We start from the raw sequence: 20204 nt of genomic DNA on the forward strand, positions 1-20204 counted from the left end.
CTTCCCAACCTCTTTCTATTTTCTTTAAACATCCTTATCGTAACCCATGCTCGTGTTCGTGTCTTACTGGCTAGACTTTCAAGTGTCCTGTGACATAGACTGCCAATGTTTGTCGTCTGATCAGCTATGTTTATTTATGCTTTGCTTCACATTTGTATTTGGCCCTATGATTTATATAATTGTTCTTTACTCGAGTTGTCTTAATGCTAGCAGTCAAGATGGCAAAGGACATTATCAACAAATGACTCTGCTAAAAGTGGATGTCCTGAACGCGGGCCAGACTCTGGCCATCAGTTACTGGTACAGGCAGCCTCAGGGGCAGCTCCCACCCTCCCTTTCTTACGCACAACTGCCACGGACATCAGCATCAGAACCCTTGGAACTGAGCCTGAGTGTCCTGGGTAGGACTTGGCATGGACATCTCTAACAGCAGAACTTGGCTTGGGTTTTGTTTTAATAAAGTACTTCACATTGAACTGCAGGAAAGGAGGAGAGAGGGAGGGAAGTGAAAATAAAGAGAGGAAACCTCTGCCTCACTTTAGGTTATCAGAAAAGACAGAACATTTACAGCCTGGTCCATAAAACAAATGGATATATTGAAAGAGAGATTATGAAGCCATTTAAAAATCACAGAAAGTCTGCGTGATAAGCTTCAGTCTTCACTTTTCAATTTTATTGCTACTATCATTTTTTTCTTTCTTTTTGATGTAAAAGGAATTGCTGCTGGAACTCTATACACACTAAATTTCACCACTGAGTTACATACTCAGCCCTTTGATTCCTTCCAATGAGACAACACCAATAAAAGTGTGAAAAGAAAACCCACTAAAATTGGTCATTTATTCATGTCTTATCAATTAGTATAATATTCCCCAAACGAGTCGAGTCTCACAATTCCCTCTCATACCCCCTGCCTTCATCTACTGTAAATTTTCTGATCTTTCTCTCCTACTTTCAAGCTGTCTGCAGCTTTATAGTTGGCTTACTTTCCTTTCCCTTGCAGATGTGGCTGTGCCTTTCTCTAGAAACAAGACAGAACACTCTCATTTTTTCTCCTCCTCCTCTTTTTCCCTTCCTCCTCCCCCTCCCTTGTAGTACATACATGTATGTGTGAGATGTGCTCTCTGATTCAGGTGACCAGAGGTTAATGTTGGATATCTTCCTGAATCACTTTCCTATCATATATTTTGATCCAGGTCTCTTCACTGAACTTGGAGCTCACTGTTTTTACAGGACTGGCTGGCCAGCAAGTCCCTGGCATCAGCCTGTCTCCACCCCCAGCACTGGGTTTAAACATGAGCTCCTCAGCTTATTTTGGATGCTGGGGATCCAAACCCAAGCCTCACGGTTATGCAACAAGCACTTTACACACTGAGCCACCTCCACAGCCTCTCTCTTTCCAGTCTTCTAAGATGCCATTCTGTCCTTGCCTCATTGTTTTATCTTCCCTCTTGTTTTCTTTCAGAGTTTTTAATTAGGATTTTTGGTCTCTGGAAGCAGAGATTCCTAAAGGAGAGCTCAGCGAAAAGTAGAACACCATGTAAAATAATCTGACAGTTGAAACAGGGTGGAGTGATGGAGGAGGGTCATCTTTCTATCTTTTGTTTCATTGGTTTAGCAATAAAGAAACTGCTTGGCCTCAGATAGGGCAGAATTTAGACAGGCAGAATAAACAGAACAGAATGCTGGGAGAAAGAAGCTGAGTCGAGGAGTCGCCATGATTCTACTACCGGACATAGATGCAGGTTAAGATCTTCCCTGGTAAGACACTTTGTGGTGTTACAGGGATATTAGAAGTGGGTTAGATCGATATGTAAGAGCTAGCCAATGAGAGGCTGGAACTAATGGGCCAGGCAGTGTTTAAAAGAATACAATTTCCATGTAATTATTTCAGGTATAAAGCTAGCCGTGCGGGCGGCCGGGAGCCAGGAACATAGCCCGCCCCTCCAATCACAACAGTGGAGAAGTTGTAGTGGCCTACACCTTTAATTCCAGGACTAGGGAGGTAGAGGCAGGATGATCTCTGTGAGTTCAAGGACAACCAAGTCTACAGATTAAGTTCCAGAGCAGCTAAGGATAAACAGAGAAATCCTGTCTTGGAAAAAAAAAAAGGAAAAAGAAAGGAAAGAAGAAAAGACAGGGGAGGAAGAGTTTTACAGACCACAACTTTGGTCTCACGGCAGGCAACTGAGTGCTCACCTGGTAATTCCATGTGCAGACAATTGCTTTGTCCAATCTGTGCTCCTCATTGTGTCCAATGAAGTGACAAGAGTTTTCTCCACCTGGCCTTTTTGTACAGAACCTTACAATCTTTGCTACCTTTGTTCTAGACCTTGTCCTCGGCATACAGAAAACATCCCTGTAATTTTTGCTAGATTTCAATCTTCTTATTTGGTTGAAACATATCAGTGTTTCATTGGTGTAAGAAACCTTAGTTAAGACACAATCTCACCTATGTATTTCTAATAAGGAGGATGTAAAATAAATGGATTCCTAGCTAAAAACTCACAGCCATTCTGATGAGAAGGCCTATAGAGGAGAGCCCTACTTCTAACCCCCACCCCAAAACTGGCAGCTTTTATGACATTTACTGCACACATCTAATTCTTTTATTCTTTAACTGTTCAGTGTTGGGAATTTAAACTAGACACTGAATGAATTGCTAACCAGTTATAGACAGAAGCTTCTGTAGTGCCTGGTCCTGCAATTGTTCACTCCCAAATAAATACACAGAGGCTTATATTAATTATAAACTGTTTTCCCTATTGCTCAGACTTATTATTAACTAGCTCTTGCAACCTAAATTAATCCATAATTCTTACCTATGTTTAGCCAAGTCTTGTATCTCAACAAAGCATTCTCATCTTGCTTGCTCTGTGTCTGGCTGGTGACTGCAGCTCTGCCTTTCCTCTTTCCAGAATTCTCCTAGTCTGGTTGCCCTGCCTATATTTCCAGTCTGACTACTAGCCAATCAGCATTTTATTAAACCAGTATGAGTAACAAATCTCCACAGTCAGAGACTTCTGTGTTTTGAATATAGTTTATTTCTACCAATATTTATGGTAAATCTTGGTACTTACTGTGACAGTGTTATAAGACCACAGGGATTTGCAATGATGCTTATTTAAGTTAGGAGGTATTATCCTTAGAAGGGATCAATAGAAGTAGGCTTGCTTTTGTTTAAGAGACTATTATAAAAAGAGCTTGAACCCTCCATGGTCCATTGCTTCCTTTCTCTCTTGCACTTGTGTGTGTGTGTGTGTGTGTGTGTGTGTGCGCGCGCGCGTGTGTGTGTATGTCTGTGTGTACATGCATTGTTGCTATATGACCCTATAATCATAGAGTATTCACCAGAGGTAGATACTGACTACAGACTCTTGGACTTCCAAAACTATGACTTAATTCAACCTCTTTCCTGAATGTAGTACATTGTCTCTGGTATTTTTTCACATCAGCTTCAAATGCAGTAAAACTCAGAGTTTTAGGTAATTTTGTTTCATTTGTTCGTCCTATTTTTTTTCTGTTTCAAATCAATTTCTTGATTAATTTGTGCCTTTTCCTTTTATCTGTTGTCTCCTTTCTCTAATCCCTTCAATGGATCAAAATATCAGTCATTTTACTAGCATTTGCTCCCCTACCACCCCCAATCTTCTTTGGACTTGCATGTCAATAGTCTCATCACAAATGGTGGTTAGAGAACAGTTGTCTCAGTTAGATTTCCTTCACAAGTCACCTAGAAATTAACACATTGAAATCAGGTCATTTTACTTGCATCATAGGCTCGATCTCACTCAAATCTTCTCAGATGTGCCTGTCTCAGTCACTGTTACAGTCACCACGCAATATCTTAATCTCAATGCACATCTCAGGCAGGTTGGTGAGATTAAAGTCAACAGGTTACTGCTGTTGTTGTTGCTGCTGCTCCTCCTTCTTTTTCAAGACAGGGTTTCTTTGTGCATCCCTGGCTGTCCTGGAAACCAGGTTGGTCTCAATCTCAGAGATTCTTCCTGCCTCTGCCACCTGAGAGCTGAGATTAAAGGTGTGGGTCATCACACCCTACCTATGTTTCTTGCTATTAGAATTTAGTTGGTGGAAAATACTTTATCATCAAGAATCAATTTTGTCCATCATTATTTCAGCACAGACTGCTAGATATTTTAAAAATTTCAAATTTAGTCCTTTCATTACTAAGGAATGCAGTATTATTCACAAATATCCAAGCAGTTCACAATGAAGTGCTCCCTTCCTCTTACACCCCTTTTTTTCTTTTACTAATTTTGTCATCTATTATTTTCTTGCTCATTCCCAAGACTTCTGATATATATGCATCCAACCTTTACTTAGGATGGTGGCTTCTTTGTGGATAAGTATTAAATGGAAGCAAAATGGAATAACATATTCTGTTGGATAACAGTTAAAGTTTGACATATTTCCTGTGCAGACAGAGAAGAGGAAGTCATGATTACCTTTCAACTCTGTTCTTTTCTGTAGTGTCATAAGGTGAAGTGTTGGTTGCCTTGAGCCAGTGATGATTCTTACCTGTGTAGGACATGGTGGAGCTAGAGTAAAGAACATGAGAACTGAGTTTTCTGACTGGTAATGTCAACTTTGAAGAACATATTTATAATTAAGCATCGTCCTTCTTAGATTGATTCTTGATTACAGAAGCAAATATAAGCATACTGACCCTGTAATTCAGCATGGAATTGTGGGTCTTTTCTAATTTTATTTCTTAATTCATTCATCTTCTTTCCAATATCCAAATTTTTTAGTTCATTCGATGAGCCACATAACATACTAGGCATTGAGACCAAACTGGCATTTAGAGAATAGTTGTGAATAAGAGAATCAAAAATGCTTTTCTTAATGAGTCTTTCATTTTGGGATAACTCTACCATATAAGACTTTAGATGTCAAAGGGTTCAAGAAAATAATATAATAATATAAGAAGATGATGTAATATAAAATAACAACCTAAGAAGAAGGGAAATATGGAGGAGGGGATTCGTCATTTTGATGAGTTAGCTGAGACGTTGCCATCTAGACTGTGTGGAGAGGTAGTCTAGACTAAAGGAGAACAGAGACCTTGAGGAGGGAGTACAAGTGAGGAAAGGCAAGTTAGGCTGAAAATGTGCAAATGGGGAAGAATAAAGAAATGAGATCAAGCTGTTAATTAAAAGCAAGATAAAATTAGATGAAGGTTTGTCTTTTCTTTTGAAAGGAAGACTTTAATTCATCTACTAAGAAGTTTGTCTGTGTGTTATAACGGCCCCATTCTGGTTGAGAATGTGGGACTAGAATTCGTATGAGAGAGAAGGCCCATGAAGCAGTTTAGAATGGGAAAGTGGTGTCAGAAACTGCCCCCGTGGTCAGTACTGAAAATTCTCTGAAGCAAAGGATGTAAGATTTACAGAAAATCAGAAACAAAGTGTGAGAGAAAGAGAAAAGTGAACGATAGGCTTGAGAGTTGCAGAAAGAAAGAGCTAACCCGTGAGCTAGCGATGAAACTCACGTCCTCCCACTCCTCCCCACCACCTCAGTGTCCTTCTTCTGGTAAAGGAGGCCATTGTTTCCAGAAGGAGGAGTTCAGCTTGGATGTGTTGTTTTGGGGTGCTTTTAGGTATTCTGGTGAAGGTATCTAGCTGCTTGTTGGATGCAGTGCCTGGATTTCAGGAACAGAGATAGAACTTACCATATTGTAGCATCATGGTAGCATTTAAAGTCAGAAGGGACAAAACAGAACAAACAATGGCACAAAACGGGGGGAAATGTAGCTTTTAGTGGTTAAGAAAAAGTAGACTGAGAAGTAACAGCTGGTAGGAAGTAAAAAAGAAAAATAGGCATAAGATTTCCTAGAAGAAAAGGAAGCTTTCCAGGACAAAAGAGTTCGGCATTGTTAACATTCATTGCTAGAGAAGACTTACAGAGCTTGGTACAGGTTTTAGGGTTGTCTCATAGTTATCACCCTAAGAAAACCTAAGCAAGCAAAGCATGTGACAGCTAATACTGTTTGTCATCGTAATAGGACTTAGAGTTACCTAAGAGACCTCTAGTCATGTCTATAAGCAGTCATCTAGGTTGGGTTAATCGGAGTGAGAAGAACCACTCAGTTATGTTCATTGTTAGCATTAGTCCATGGTCCGGGGTCTTGGACTGAATAAAAACAAGAAAACTAGCTGAGCACTAACATTAATGAATCTCTCTGCTTCCTCATTATGGGTACAATGTGACCAGCAACCGCATGCTCCCACCAGCATGCTCCCGGCCATGATGAAATACACTCTCAAACGATGAGCCAGACAAACCCTTCCTGCAACTGCTTTTGTCAAGTGTTTTGTTACGATCTTGAGGATTGTAAGTTGGTAATATTTTCATGAAAGGGAACTGGGACCAGGTCAGGAGGGTAATTTGGTCATTTGTCTCTTTGTTTCTCCCTGAAATACATTCACCTCATAGACAAAGCTACATAAGGGTGTTTTCCCATCTGCACAGTTCCTCAAGGAATAGCTTCAAAATGTGTTTCAGAAGGACGGATGCCTTTCTCCTGAACACATCTTTCAAGGATCTATTTCTCCATTTGCATTACCAAACACACCCTGATGATTCTCCTGATTGAGGTGGGGGGGGGGGGGCATGATCCTTTCCAAGACTTTTTCCAGCTTCCACAGGATCCCAATGGCCTCATGTGGGAAACAGAGAGATGAAAACTTTTCAACACAGAGTTTATCTATTTAAAATCTGTTAAGATGACATACCACTAATAAGCATCTAACAAATGGCTTAGAAAGGAGTAAAAACTAAAAGCAACTTCACTATGAAGCAACAGTCCCAAAGATACTAGAGACTGTGCTGTGGCCAAAACGCTGCCATAGTACTCAGAGAAGAGTTAAGATGAGGCCCCAGAGGCACCCTCTGGGAAGCGTGAGGGCTGCTGCGCCTGGTTGGAAGGGAGTGGAGGAGAGAGCTTATGAAAAAGAGCTGGGAAGACTGCCAAAGATTTCTTTCTCTAGAGATAGCTCGAAAAAGAGAGCATAAATAAACAACAGTGACTCATTCTGTGTGATGCTGGAACCCTCGCCCAGCAGGCCGTATTTACGTAGGGGTGCAGCCTGCTATGACTCCAGTTGTTTGCAAGAACACTGCAAAACCATTGGATTGAGTCCTTCCTGGACTCAGATTACCAGTCCCCGAGACTGTCGGTTTTATTTTCTTTGGGAAACTTCGAAAAGAAAACAAAGTACATGGAGGACAAGCAGAAACTCCTAGGAGATGATGGCAGTGTTCGGGACTCGCGGCTTCACTCTGCCAGGAACTGCTTATCAAATCAGTGTCTACATCTCCAAAACACACGGCATTTCAAAAATTTCTGAGCAAAGCCATCTGCCTTTTTCGTCCGCCCAAATAAATCATACGGCACGTATACGCTCAAGTTTACTGTGCTCCCAGCAGCGCCAGCTACGATACATTCCGTTTGTGTTCTCCTCCGCGTCATCATTTATTCATTCTCACGTGTGTCAGGAGCTGAGAAAGGTTTGACATTTTCCTGTATAAACAAACGTGGCATGTATCTCCACTCGTTCCAGGGTAGCTCTAGGAAACTGGGTCAGAAATATGTTTTTGAGTTTGGATAACTAGGAAATCAAATACCCCTTTCCACTAACACTAAATTCAGAGTTTTCATCTATGTGAGCGCTCTCAAGTGTCAGCTTCTCTCCATCCAAGCTAGTAAGATGTTTCTTCTTTGGCATGATTCTTTCCAAGAATGACGACAGTCACAATTGTGCCCTGAGGCAGATGTTCTTGAGCTTCCTAATGCTGGGACCCTTTAATACAGTTCCTCATGCAGTGGTGACCCCCAACCATAAAATTGTTTTTTTTCTTTGCTAATTCATAACTGAAAATTGGCTACTGTGGCGAACTGTAATGCAAAGCGCTTTGGAGATAAAATTTTACCAAAAGGTTCGTAAACCACAGGCTGAGAACCACTGCGCTAAGAATTTCTTAGTGGTTTGCAGGAAGGGGCCTGCTGCTGAGACTAGAAATCTGAAATTACACCGCAGTTGGAGAAAAGGCTGCAACAAAAGGAGCTGGAGGGAGGGATGGAGGGAGAAAAGCAAGTACTAACAATGCACGTCTTCCTGACTTTGCTGAGTTCCAGAAAGTGTATGTACCTGTGGCGCTTAGGACCGGAGATGCCTCCAACCTCCAGAAACCTGATGGTTTCCTTTCTTTCTCTTGATCATTCTTTAATCTTTTTTAAACATAGTGATTTTATTAATTCTTGGAATAATGCACTGCATTTGATCATATTCACACAGTGCCAACTCCTCCCATATCCATCCTCCCACCCGCATCTCTCTGCTCACCAGGTTTGAGTTTTCTCCTCTCCCTCACCCCCTTCACATCTATTTGGGTTGCACAACCACTCCCGGGAGTGGGACCTGCCCTGGAATGTGGTCAACCTACCAGGGTCAAGTCGTTAAAGAAAAACTGTTCTCCCTCTCCCACCAGCTAGCAGATACCAGTGACGCCTCAGCTGGAGGTTGGGCGTGGCGCTGCTTCTCCCTCTCCACTGTAGGGTTCTGTCTGGCTTGATACTGGGCACGTTGTATCAATCAAGACCCAGCACAATTGCTCTGAGTTTGGGTTTGCAACTGCTCTGTTGCATCTAAAATACTGCACTCCTGAAGTCATCCAGTCATCCTCCACTCTTGACCCCTACAATCTCTCCATCTCCTCCAAGTTCCCTGTGCCTTTCTGGGATGTGTGTGATGTGCATGTCTAACTCAGAGCTGTGCACTCGTGTCTGCACACTGACTCAGGGACTCTGTTAATTGCTATCTACCACAAGAAGCTTCTCTGATAAGAGTTAAAAGACATTTACTCCTTTTTTTTTTAAAAAAAATAATTCTTTGGCCATTCTGTTATTTTGTTGGTGTTTTTATTTTTTGATCCATTTAGTTTAACTAGAACCACCTCATGGTCGTGAATGTGGAGCTGTCCCCTGGAGCATGGGTCGTTTACAAGTGGCTATGTACGTCTGGTAAGACATAAGGCACAGACCATCTTTCCCCCAGCAACTATCAACTGCCAATAGGTCTCTGTGGAGGAGTCTTTCATTATGGCCCTGTGATTGCTGCCTATGGTGTGATCTCCATCAGCTGGAAGAGGTAATATCAGGGATACAAAATTTATTAAAAGTAATTATTATGACATGGGAAACTGTGAAGTGTTCCCTCAAGTTTCAATATTTTAGGTTTGACTTTGGCTCTAAAAGGACACTGACCCACCCAAAGATATTATACAGCTATATGTGTGAACACATGAATTCACGTAAAGGCACCAAGACATGAGTCACACACACACACACACACACACACACACACACACACACACACACACACGAGGTTTTACAGTAAAGTTTCAGTGCCTCTAACCCATCTAATGTCCTGAGATCTGGCCTACACCATGGTCACTTTCCTGTAGAGTCCCCTACCTAAGGGCTTGAAATCCAGAGAGACAGCTTGGCTTCAGAAACCTTAGTTCATTTCCATTTCCTTTCTGAGAAACACTGTTAAGATTAGGATCTGCTGTACCGATTTGTGGGGCTGGAGGGAACTCCTGTGAAAGGCTTCAGACCCTGCCTGTGATCAGGGAGTACTGCCTGTGATCAGGGAGTACTGCCTGTGGTCAGGGAGTACTGCCTGTGATCAGGGAGTACTGCCTGTGGTCAGGGAGTACTGCCTGTGGTCAGGGACTACTGCCTATGGTCAGGGAGTACTGCCTGTGATCAGGGAGTACTGCCTGTGGTCAGGGAGTACTGCCTGTGATCAGGGACTACTGCCTGTGATCAGGGACTACTGCCTGTGATCAGGGAGTACTGCCTGTGATCAGGGAGTATTTACTGCCTGTGATCAGGGACTACTGCCTGTCATTTCCTGGTGAGGATTGGCTTCTCATGACTGCCCGAGAAAGTTTCTATGAATGTAGTTTCTGAAAGTCAGGTCTGACAGATAAAGCTAAGATGTTCACAAAGCTTTGTGACACCTGATTGGATCCTAACGTACATATTCCCTTTATCTCCCTATTCTCTAGAGCCTGCTTATATTCCCCCTTCCCAGTCCAGTCTCTGTCTTTAGAGTCAGAGATGTGACATTTCTTTGACCCCTCTCTTAATATCATGTTTTCTGTCTGACACAGCTGGTAGAATGTCTTTGCTTTTTAAGAATTTATGTAATTTCATCAGGCCTACTAGGATTATCCTGAATAATCTCAAGGGCTGTGACCTTAATCACATCTGCAAAGTGATTTTTTCTAGTTATATAACAAGCCCACATCTTTCACGTTCAGAATGTTGGCATCATTACAAGGGAGAGTAGTTTTCTACTTAGCACAGGGAGAGGCATTGCTGATTATAAATCTGAATAAAAACGTGACTATGTTCTTCTTATATGAACAATATCCTATATTTCTGCCTGCTCATTTCTGGATTCATAATATACTCTGACCAGCCAGGTCTTACCATTAACTTGCATCTGCTTTCATGGAACTAGAGGATTCTGAGCATACAAATGTCTCTTGCTCTCCAAAATCTACCAAATTAATCTAAACTACTTTTGGTATGGAATGTATATATTTATATGATATAGATATTGCAAACCAAAATTGTTTTTTTTTAACCACTCAACAAATATATATCAACTGTTTACCATGAAGAAGTTACTCCACATAAGGAAATCTCAACTTACGGCATGTTCTCAACGTTGGGAGCCATGACATCATCGTCTCTCAAACAAATCAAGTATTTTAAACGTGCTGGGAGAGGCTTCCTGGAGCTTTTCCTGTAGAAGAGTTCGTAGCCTAGCATTTCTGCAGTGGCTCTAGTAGGCTTGGACGTCTGCACACTGCATACCGCACTGTGAGGGGCTGTTTTGTTCAAGTTCCTTATGTTCACCTCATACACAAAGGGGCCAGTAATCCACCAAGGAGGAACGCTCAGTTTCCCAGCTTTGCAGTTTGGAGTGTTACAATTTGTATCTGAAATGTTCGCCACAGGTTCTCCTGTTTGGACACCTGGTCAACAGATGGTGGCCCTCTTCTGAGAGGTTATGAAAGCTTAGGGACGTGGTGCCTAACTGTTAGATCTGGAGCAGCAGTGGCCGGCCTTTGAAAGTCACATGTCCTTGTCGTCTAGTCTACCTGTCTGCTTACAGTCCACATGGTGTGAAAAAAAACAACAAGTTTTTTTGAGTGAATGGTACTGTTGGTTATTTGGGCTTACTTTTAATTTACTGAGACACCATTAAGTCTCTCACTCTCTTGAAATCCCTTCAGCTCCCAGCTTTTTTTTTTTAATCCGACTGTTAATAAGAACAACAACCACATCTTAAACATGTGTATGTGTCATAGAAAAACAGAACATCAGATAATGGCTGACTGTGAAGGTCAGTTCTGGAGGCTTCTTTCCTTTTCTGAACCCCTAAAATGGTGCATTGAATAGTCCTACTCTGCCAATTACCTACACCTGAATGTGCATTGTAATTCATGTATGAGAGAGTATGCAAAAAGATATGGGAGAAGGGCTGCATTTAAGGCAAAGGCCTACCCTTCCCACAGCAAAAAAAAAAAAAAAGACACTGAAGAGCGAAAAACAGAATAAAATGTCCACATGGATGAAAAGAAGACGATTTGCTTCCTGATACCCTCTTTTTGAAGTCACACATTAAGAAAGAACAGCGTTTTTTTTTCTCCTTCCAGAGAGTACACTTGATTGCTGTAGGTCAAGACCAGCTGTGGGTGGCTTGTTCTATGCTCACACATAGGAATGCATCCAGTCCCAAGTCTCCAGATTCGACTACTTTCCCTTCTCTACCTCTGCGTTTCTTGCAGGGAGATGCAAGAGTCTCATTTCTCAGTCTTCAAGCTGTCCTCTACTGAGAGTTCTGCCACCCATTCCTTGCAACTGATCTCTCAGAAGACTTTCAAACATCAGGGCCCCCAGTGATTGCAGAGATCCATTCCCAGGCTCCTGGGCAGTGTGGCCTGTGGGTGACAGGTGGGTGATATGCCTTGGGGAGATGCATGAATCCACACACTCACACACAATCACAGGGGTGTGGGCAGATCCTGTTGATGACTGTGGTATGTATTTTTTAGATTCTTCACTTAAGAGTGTTTTTGTCCCTCCCTCCCAACCTCAGGCTTTATTCTGTTACTCACTATATTCTACTCCATATGCCAAGCCCCAGCCACCTCCGTTTCCTGCAGATGACATGAGCAGAAACTCTGTTGTCATCTATTGGTTTTATGACTTAAAATCCACTTTATTTTGCTTGGCTGGCAGTATCAAGAACAGACATAATTAAGAAGACAAGGAGAGTTCAGTAGCCATTCACTGTTGTTAGAGCTTGGCTTCTGTGTCTCCTACTTGAAGGGGATGCATAGATTCATTCGTAGAAAACCTTAATTTTCCAGTCGGAGGCATCGTGGAAGAAAAGGATGGAGCTGTGTCCTGCACTGCCTTTGGGAACTGAGTGTCCCTGGATACCTTTTAATAAAGAACTGTAAAGCCACAACATGACCTTTTCTTCCTGCCCATCTCTACTTCCAGGATCCCATGATCACACACCCTACTTTCATTTGGAAAGGATTCCAGAGACCCAGAAAAGAAAACCCTAATTCGGGACTTTACTTGGTATTGTCTAGTTTTGTTTTCCCCAGAGTGTGATCTTTCGAGAACAGACAAATAAATGTGCAACATGTCTGTCTCCTGACTCCTTGTGCTCCACTCAAACTCTTCCCTTTAGTGGCCTGCTCATGACAGAGCCCCGGAGGGGGATTGCACTTGAGCAAGTTTCAAATGTCACAGAGTCTGAAAAGAGTCAGAAGGGGACTAGGAGAGAAGAGTGTGATGAAACAAGGATGCAATTATCTCAAATGAAAAGCAGTTACGTGATTAACTTAGTGTCCGGCTCACCACAGCCCCGGGACATACTGGAAAGCTCAGCAGTTCGTTCCAATCACATGTTCCATCCAAGTGACAAAACGTTTAAAGAGAGTATGCTATGGTCGCTAGTTATAAAGTGTTCCTTTTTGCATTGTTCAGTTCCCGATTTGAAATAGTATAGGGTGGGGGGAGGGATGTGTCAACGGAAATGGATGCGCTGGCAAATAAGGGTTATTAAAGGAGAAAATGATGAGTTTTCTTTTCTAACAGGGCCTGCTGGGGAGAATTATGCAACTTCCCACCATGAAAGCTTTTGTAATTGTGAATTCTGCTACCTTTTAAGGAGAAAATACCACTAGCCTGCAACTTGAGATCTTTTATGAGAACCAGGCATGGACTTTTCCTCCGCTCACATCTGTCTTCATTTGCAAGTGTATGCTGCAGATTTCATGCTGGTGAGCTAGGCTAAGAGCTAGAAGATGATTTGCTCAGATCAAGGAAATGTATGTGTGTATCTAAGGCCATGCACATATTTTGAATATGACAGGAAGGGGGGATTGCTTTGGGCTCCGTGGTCTGTATTCTTGGTGACCATTGTCCTTAAGAAAAGAAAATATCAGTCCATGAAAGTTTATCATTGAAAGTGGAAGTTTGGAGTCTATTTTCATCAGTCCAAACAGAGGACAGGTTTTCAAGTGACAACTTTAGAAATTTTCACTATACTTTCAATTTTGTGTAGCTCTGAAGACCATTGATTCTGTGTAGCTTCATACAAGTTTGAAAAATGTGTGAATTACGTTTTCTTTTCACCTCCTTTCATGTAGGAGATTAGTATCACAGACCCATAAACTTTGATCTTATGTTAATATAATCATGATCTCAAATAAGTTTTTATAATCACTTCCTTGACTTCTTTCAGATAAACTTGCCTTTTCATTTTAGATGTTTGCCAGTGGCTGTTTGTCAACATTAACCACATTGTATGGGCTGAAGTACCACTTTTCCAATAGGAACGCAGGCTAATGGGGGTGACGCATCCTTGTAACCTTAGCACTTGGGAGTGATGCAGTGGGACGAGGAGGTCAAGGTCATCCTCAGCTACACAGTGTGTTTGAGTTCATCTTGAACTACAGGAGACCATGCATACAAAGAGAAAAAAAAATCCTGAAAACACAAGATTAATTCAAGACAGTTTCAGAGTGTAAAACAAATAGCCAGTGTCCATAAATTTATCTTTGGTGAGTATTACATAAAATTTATTCCTTCTGGTCATTTTTCATCAATTTGGACCATAGTTTACATGCTAACCATTAGACTGAAAAGTAGAAGTATGAGTCTATAATACCTAGTGACCTAATTACAGATATGTAAATTGAACGAATGCTTCTTTTGTGGTATACTAGGTTAGTGGGCCTCTAGCTATTCATAACAAAGATCCTTCCAAAGAAAATGTAAATTTTTGTACTATGGAAAGAAAATGCTGTGCAAAATAAATGCCAGCACCATTTGATTTTCAATATTCTGATTGTGCTTATAATATTTTAATATAAAATATAAATGCCAGGACTGTGCGATTTTTAATGTTCTGATTGTGCATATAATAGTTTAATGCTGTTAACATTGTTAAATATGCTTGAATATAATTTCAGTACCTTAAATATTTTTTTATTTTTCATGGTACCTTATTAATCTGTAAATCTAAGAAACTTCTGAAAATATTTATAAAAATGTAACAGCTATAAGAAAATAATATAAAGAATTTATCCCAAAGTGGATAAATTTTGTCCTTCCTTCCTCTTTTAATATCTTTCAAAATTGACATAACCTGCCTCTGGGTGGCTTTGAGAATTGTGGGAAACTATTTTTCTTAACGGGAATCACTTAATTCTTCTGTCACCAAGATTGTACAGGGTTTTATGACCATTACTTCTTTGATTCCATTCTAAAAATCTACACCTTAATTTAAACCAGTGCAGTTGGACCTAAAAGTGGCAGAGAATACCAAGCCCATAGCTCTATTTATTTGTGAGTGGATTTTAGAGTCTCCTTTCATAACACCATATGGATGACCTCTCGTTCCTTTCCCATTTTTTCACTGCTCTGTGCTTTTGCAGTTGGCAAACATTTAGACAAAAGCAGACAAAAATCCCAAGATTGGGAATGCCAGGTTTTGGAGGGATGAATTCTGCACAAATACTTTTTCATCTGTAAATTTAGCTTTTGAGATTTTTTTTTCTTTCCACAGTTCAGGATCTGTTATTTTCTTTTATATCATGTTATTATTTGGTCACACCATTATTTTATGATTATAGATAATATTTATTTAGTGTCTTACTGTGTCTGGTTGAAAATTTAATCTTTAGGAAGCCTTAGGAAGTAGATACTATCACTGTCACTACTGATTAGGAAACCTAGGCTTGTACCACTTAAATATTGCTTAATTTCACTTAATTAATTAGTGATGAGGTCAGATTCATCCTATTTCCTGAAACTGCTGTCTATTTCCTATTAACCACTGCCTTTTAGCAGTGATTTGTCCTTGATGATAATGTGGCCAATGGCTTAGAAATCAGACCAAGATTTTATGGCTTTCCTTATTGGATCAGATCCTGCTAAACTTTCTGAATGTGTGCTTTTATCATTATTTGCTGCACTTAATAGTGACTTGATTCTTTTTCTTAAAAGGATGTTGAAAGCAAAAGTAATTCTGTGGAATTTTGATGCTACCCAAAGGTCTCTTAGAAAATCTTCAGTTGGGAAATTGTGCTTATAATCTTTTGGCTTCTTTCCTTTGATAGGAAGCTGGTAAGTTAAACAAGTTACCTACAGACATTCTAAAATGTAACACTCCAAAATAATGTATTTGTTCATAGTTCACCTAGTCTCTAGCCTCTGACTGAACATGAGGCAAAAAGAAAGAGCTCAGTAAATAGTTCTCAATGAATGGATTAGTCAAGGAAGCAATTTTTGGTGTGCATCTGAGCAGTTTTGGCATTAGGAAGCCTAAGTTCTTGAGTAAACTTGAATCAGATATTACTCACTGAATGCTTAGGAATCTACTACACAGAAGTATCCATAGCAACAACCACAAGCCCCTGATGGACAGTCCTCACATCGTCCTATCATCGCTCCACTTAGATGCCTTGGTCTATTGATCGCATCCACCTTTCTTAGTCTGCCAAGAGGATCTCCTCAACGCCAACAGTCCTTCCCAAAGCAGTGGCAACACTCAAAATATTTATCAATTGGCACAGCGTGAGCGGGAACCGGTCAGAGAACTGGTTCTGGCTGGAAGAGAAAGCTATGCAGCTGAAAACTCAGCACTTCCATCAAGAGCTGGAATCTTACACCTCCTGACCGTCCAGAGGCCTCTAGCAGGTTTCTCTTGTTTGCTGGTGTAGGAACTAACCCATAGCCACATCTTGTTGTTTGCTTGTGTGTTTAAGAACAACTCCTGGGAAGTTTGTCAGATTCTGTGCAAACAAAGTGATTTTAGTGATTCTCCAAGGTAAGCCAGAGTTCATGCAGCTGCAGAGTCTCCCCTGATCACAGTGACCCACCCCACCCAGAACTTTCCCCAGGAAGGGAATCTTTTCGGTATGGCCATCTGGATAGTGTTATGCTAATTAGGGTGACAGGAAAAAGCAAGGTGCCAATGTTTCCACCCAGCATGGGTCGACTACCCTTTAGCCACATTAACCCTCTTCCTTTTATGGCTTTCTTTCTTTTATCTACAGGGAATGAATACTCGATGTTTCTAATGACATGAAAAATTAAGATTGCAATCTATTCTTCTTTTCTTTGAATAATGTACATGTCTGCAGTATCAACCTTCCCTATACAGTTAAGGAGAGGTGGGGGCTGGGTTAAAATAATAATGATGATTATAAAAAACCCTTTCCACTTCCAGACTATTGTGCATATCAGGAAAGCTTCAGCTTTGGCTTGAATGCACCAAGGTACAAACACCAGCCCTTCACATAACCAGCAACTTTCCTCTGTGTTTGATTTTCAGTAAATCTTACCTAGATATTTCCATATTTTATATGTTTGTACACTGAAAGGCGTTGATTACTAAAGAGGGATTGTGAGTGTGTAAGTAGGAAGTCACAGTCAAAAGTAAATGGGCCACCAGGGCTTTCAAACTCCTCTTCACAGTGCTTCTCATACAACCTCTCTAAAGCCTTGGGGAAAAGATACTTTTATTCTGTTTTACAACTTAGAGAAGTGACGAGAACTTTTATTGCTGCCAAATTCATTAACACATTGACATTTTTATCTCCAATTCTACTCCTCTGCTATAAAAAATGAAGAGAAATAAAAAGTAGCACATGGCAAAATCATGATATTCTGAGCAAGGAGAGGATTCTGTGACTAAGGAAGAAGACCCCAGCTTAAATCTTCAGCACCATATAAAAGCTGGGCATAGCTGGGTGTGCCTGTATCCTGAGTGTGAGGGAGCAGAGACAAGATGATGCCAGGAGCTCTCTGGCCACCCAGCAAGAAGCAAAAAACAAACTTTAGATTCAGTGATAGGTGTGGACTTTCTCTCCCCTACCCCAACTCTTTCTCTCATCACTTAAGAAACACAGGGTATGCATTTAGGATATCTTACATATTCTAAAGCATATTGGTGTAGAATCTAATACACTGTGCATGAACAGAAAGGAAAAGAGGCGAAAGGTTTTCTCAGATACACTGAGACTACAAGCTGCCTCTTTGGGTTCCTGCAGATAGATGTTAAGGACACTTAAAGACTTTTTTTTTTCAGTTATCTTATGTTCCTTTGATCTCACGATCACAAAATGACTGTGACAGCTCCAGCCAGCACATTCTCATTTTAGACAGAAAGAATACGACAAGTGTAAAGGACCTATTTCCTTCTCACAAGTTGTTGCTACTGGCCTTTGACGAGAATCTTGAGTCTCATTGACTCAAGCTATGTTACATGGCAACCTCCTAGCAGTAACCAAGAATACTTTTGTTTTCAGCGTTTGTAAAGAGGAAGGAGTTGGTAATAGGGTCAACATAGTCATCAAGCTTGCTTTTGACCAGCACATAGACAGCTCCTGATGGATCTAGCATTCCCACTTGGACCACACAGGTTGGAGGGCTAATATGAGTCACAAGATGTCTCCCAGAGTGTTTGCTTCTCTGACCTCTTCCACATGCTCTTCAAGAACTGTAGAAACCTCCGTCACCCCACTGAATAGTTCTGCAATTCCTCGAGGATGAGCTTAGAAAGTTCACTCTAAAACACACACCATGCACAACCCTATCCTGCCCTTCACCCAACCCCTGCTTCTTCCTGCACTGGCTTTGTAACCAGAGGTGGAGCTATTATGTGTGAGCTGAGCCCAGCCCCTATTAGCACCAGAGTCCTGTTGCTCTCCTGCCTTTGCCATTGGTGGACCGGGTTCCATAAAATAGTTGGTGTCTTCAGGGCATTCTCACAGGATACAAACTCATAGTCCAGTGAATGGGGGTTCCACAGTTTTCTCCTAAGGTCAGGTGGCAAAGACACACCACAAGTGGGTCAGCACCTTCCCTCACCTGCCAGTTCCAAAGGGTATCTCTTCTGCCTCGGCACATTCATTATTTGTAGAGTTTGCACTGAACTTATTCTTTCCTTCTCTAGTGTTATCCAATCCAAACAAATTTCAAGGGAATTTAATTACAATGAACTATGGGATCACACCTGAATCCCACCCCTGTCAGAGCTGATACTCATCCATTCTTGGAAATTTTTGTTGGACCAATCTCCAACCCTTTGGGTTTTCTTTGGAGATTGTTTTTTTTTAGTCATAGAAAAATACTCACAAGTCTCAAAAACTTTGCATAGATGACTCAACACCTCATGAAGCAAGGGGTCCATGATACAGACAGTATGTCATGGTCATACATGCAAAGTTTAGTATACCGTCTTCATTTTTCCTCTGTACATGGCCATTTCAAATGGTTTTAGGATTCAGATTCCAGGTCATCAGGTTTTCCTGGTAAGTGCTATTAACCACTCAGCCATCTTTTTAACCCCCTGTCTTTAGAAATTTTTAGATCTTACTTCAGGACAGTAGACAGGAGTCATACTCGAGAGTGTTTGTGCAAAAACAAACAGCAACTTGTTTTTCCTCAAGTCCCTAAAACTGGATTTTAAGTTCAAGCCGAATTTCCATTCAGTGTGGGGAAAAGAGTGTTAACACTGTGAATCATGGTCTGGGGGTTCAGGGTTAGGAAAAGGAAGGGGCTCAGAATCCACGGTAGAGTTTTTCTCAAATGCCTACATGTAGAGGAACTAGAAAATAGCTGGAATGATCCATGCAAAACAATAAATGCCTTGAGTTAATATCAAATCCAGAAACATGAAAATATGAGGTTAAAATTACACAGGAGGAGCAAGCTGAACACAAGTTGGGCAATGGAAAGAAGAAGCAGAGGACTCAGAAGGGCTCCACCTCTGTGTGTAAACTAGATTTTCATATTTCCTGGGAAAAGGAAGTTACTTAGAAAGACTCTGTGCCTAGAATGAGAACAGGTGGGACAATAGCTTTCAAGTAACCATGACAGTAAATAGTCTTTGAAAAGCTAAGCATCTAGTTTCCTGCATGAAATCACATTCAGAAATATCAAAGCACTATGGGACCTGGCAATCTAGGTCAATAATGAGGTTTGTGGGAATATAGCTTTGTGGTTATGTTTTATAAACAACTCTTCCGGGGCGGGGGGTGTTAGAAAGAAGCCTCAGCAATTAAGAGTGTTTGCTGCTTTTCTGGCGTACTGACTTGGTTTTTAGCACTCACATTGGGTGAATCACAACCTCCTGTAATTCCAGCTCCAGGGGCTCCAATGCCCTTTTCTGGCCACTGTAGATACCCATATATGTATGCACATAGTTAAACACACATATGCATAAAGTAAAAATATATATCCCCCTTCACATCATAACATCCATTAAATAGCTAAACAAAAAATTCTCTAGATCTTACCACGAGTACTGTTGGAGGTCCATTGAGTCATAGTGATATCTATCAAGTGGGTCCCCAAGTCTAGGTGGGAGATAAGACTCTAGTAAAGAGTCACGACTTTGCTCCTCTTCCACCTGAGGTAAATGATCTCTTCTAAGAAATAACTTCTCTCTTTGGGACACATCACTCACTTGGATGCTAGCAGGGACTGGAACTTTGAAATAGATAATTTACTTCAGATGGGTATGCTATTTATTTCCACAAAGTAGTTGTATTTTTTTTCTTTACTCTATTGG

This window comes from Microtus pennsylvanicus, chromosome 1, assembly GCF_037038515.1.
Source record: "Microtus pennsylvanicus isolate mMicPen1 chromosome 1, mMicPen1.hap1, whole genome shotgun sequence".
NCBI lineage: Eukaryota > Metazoa > Chordata > Mammalia > Rodentia > Cricetidae > Microtus > Microtus pennsylvanicus.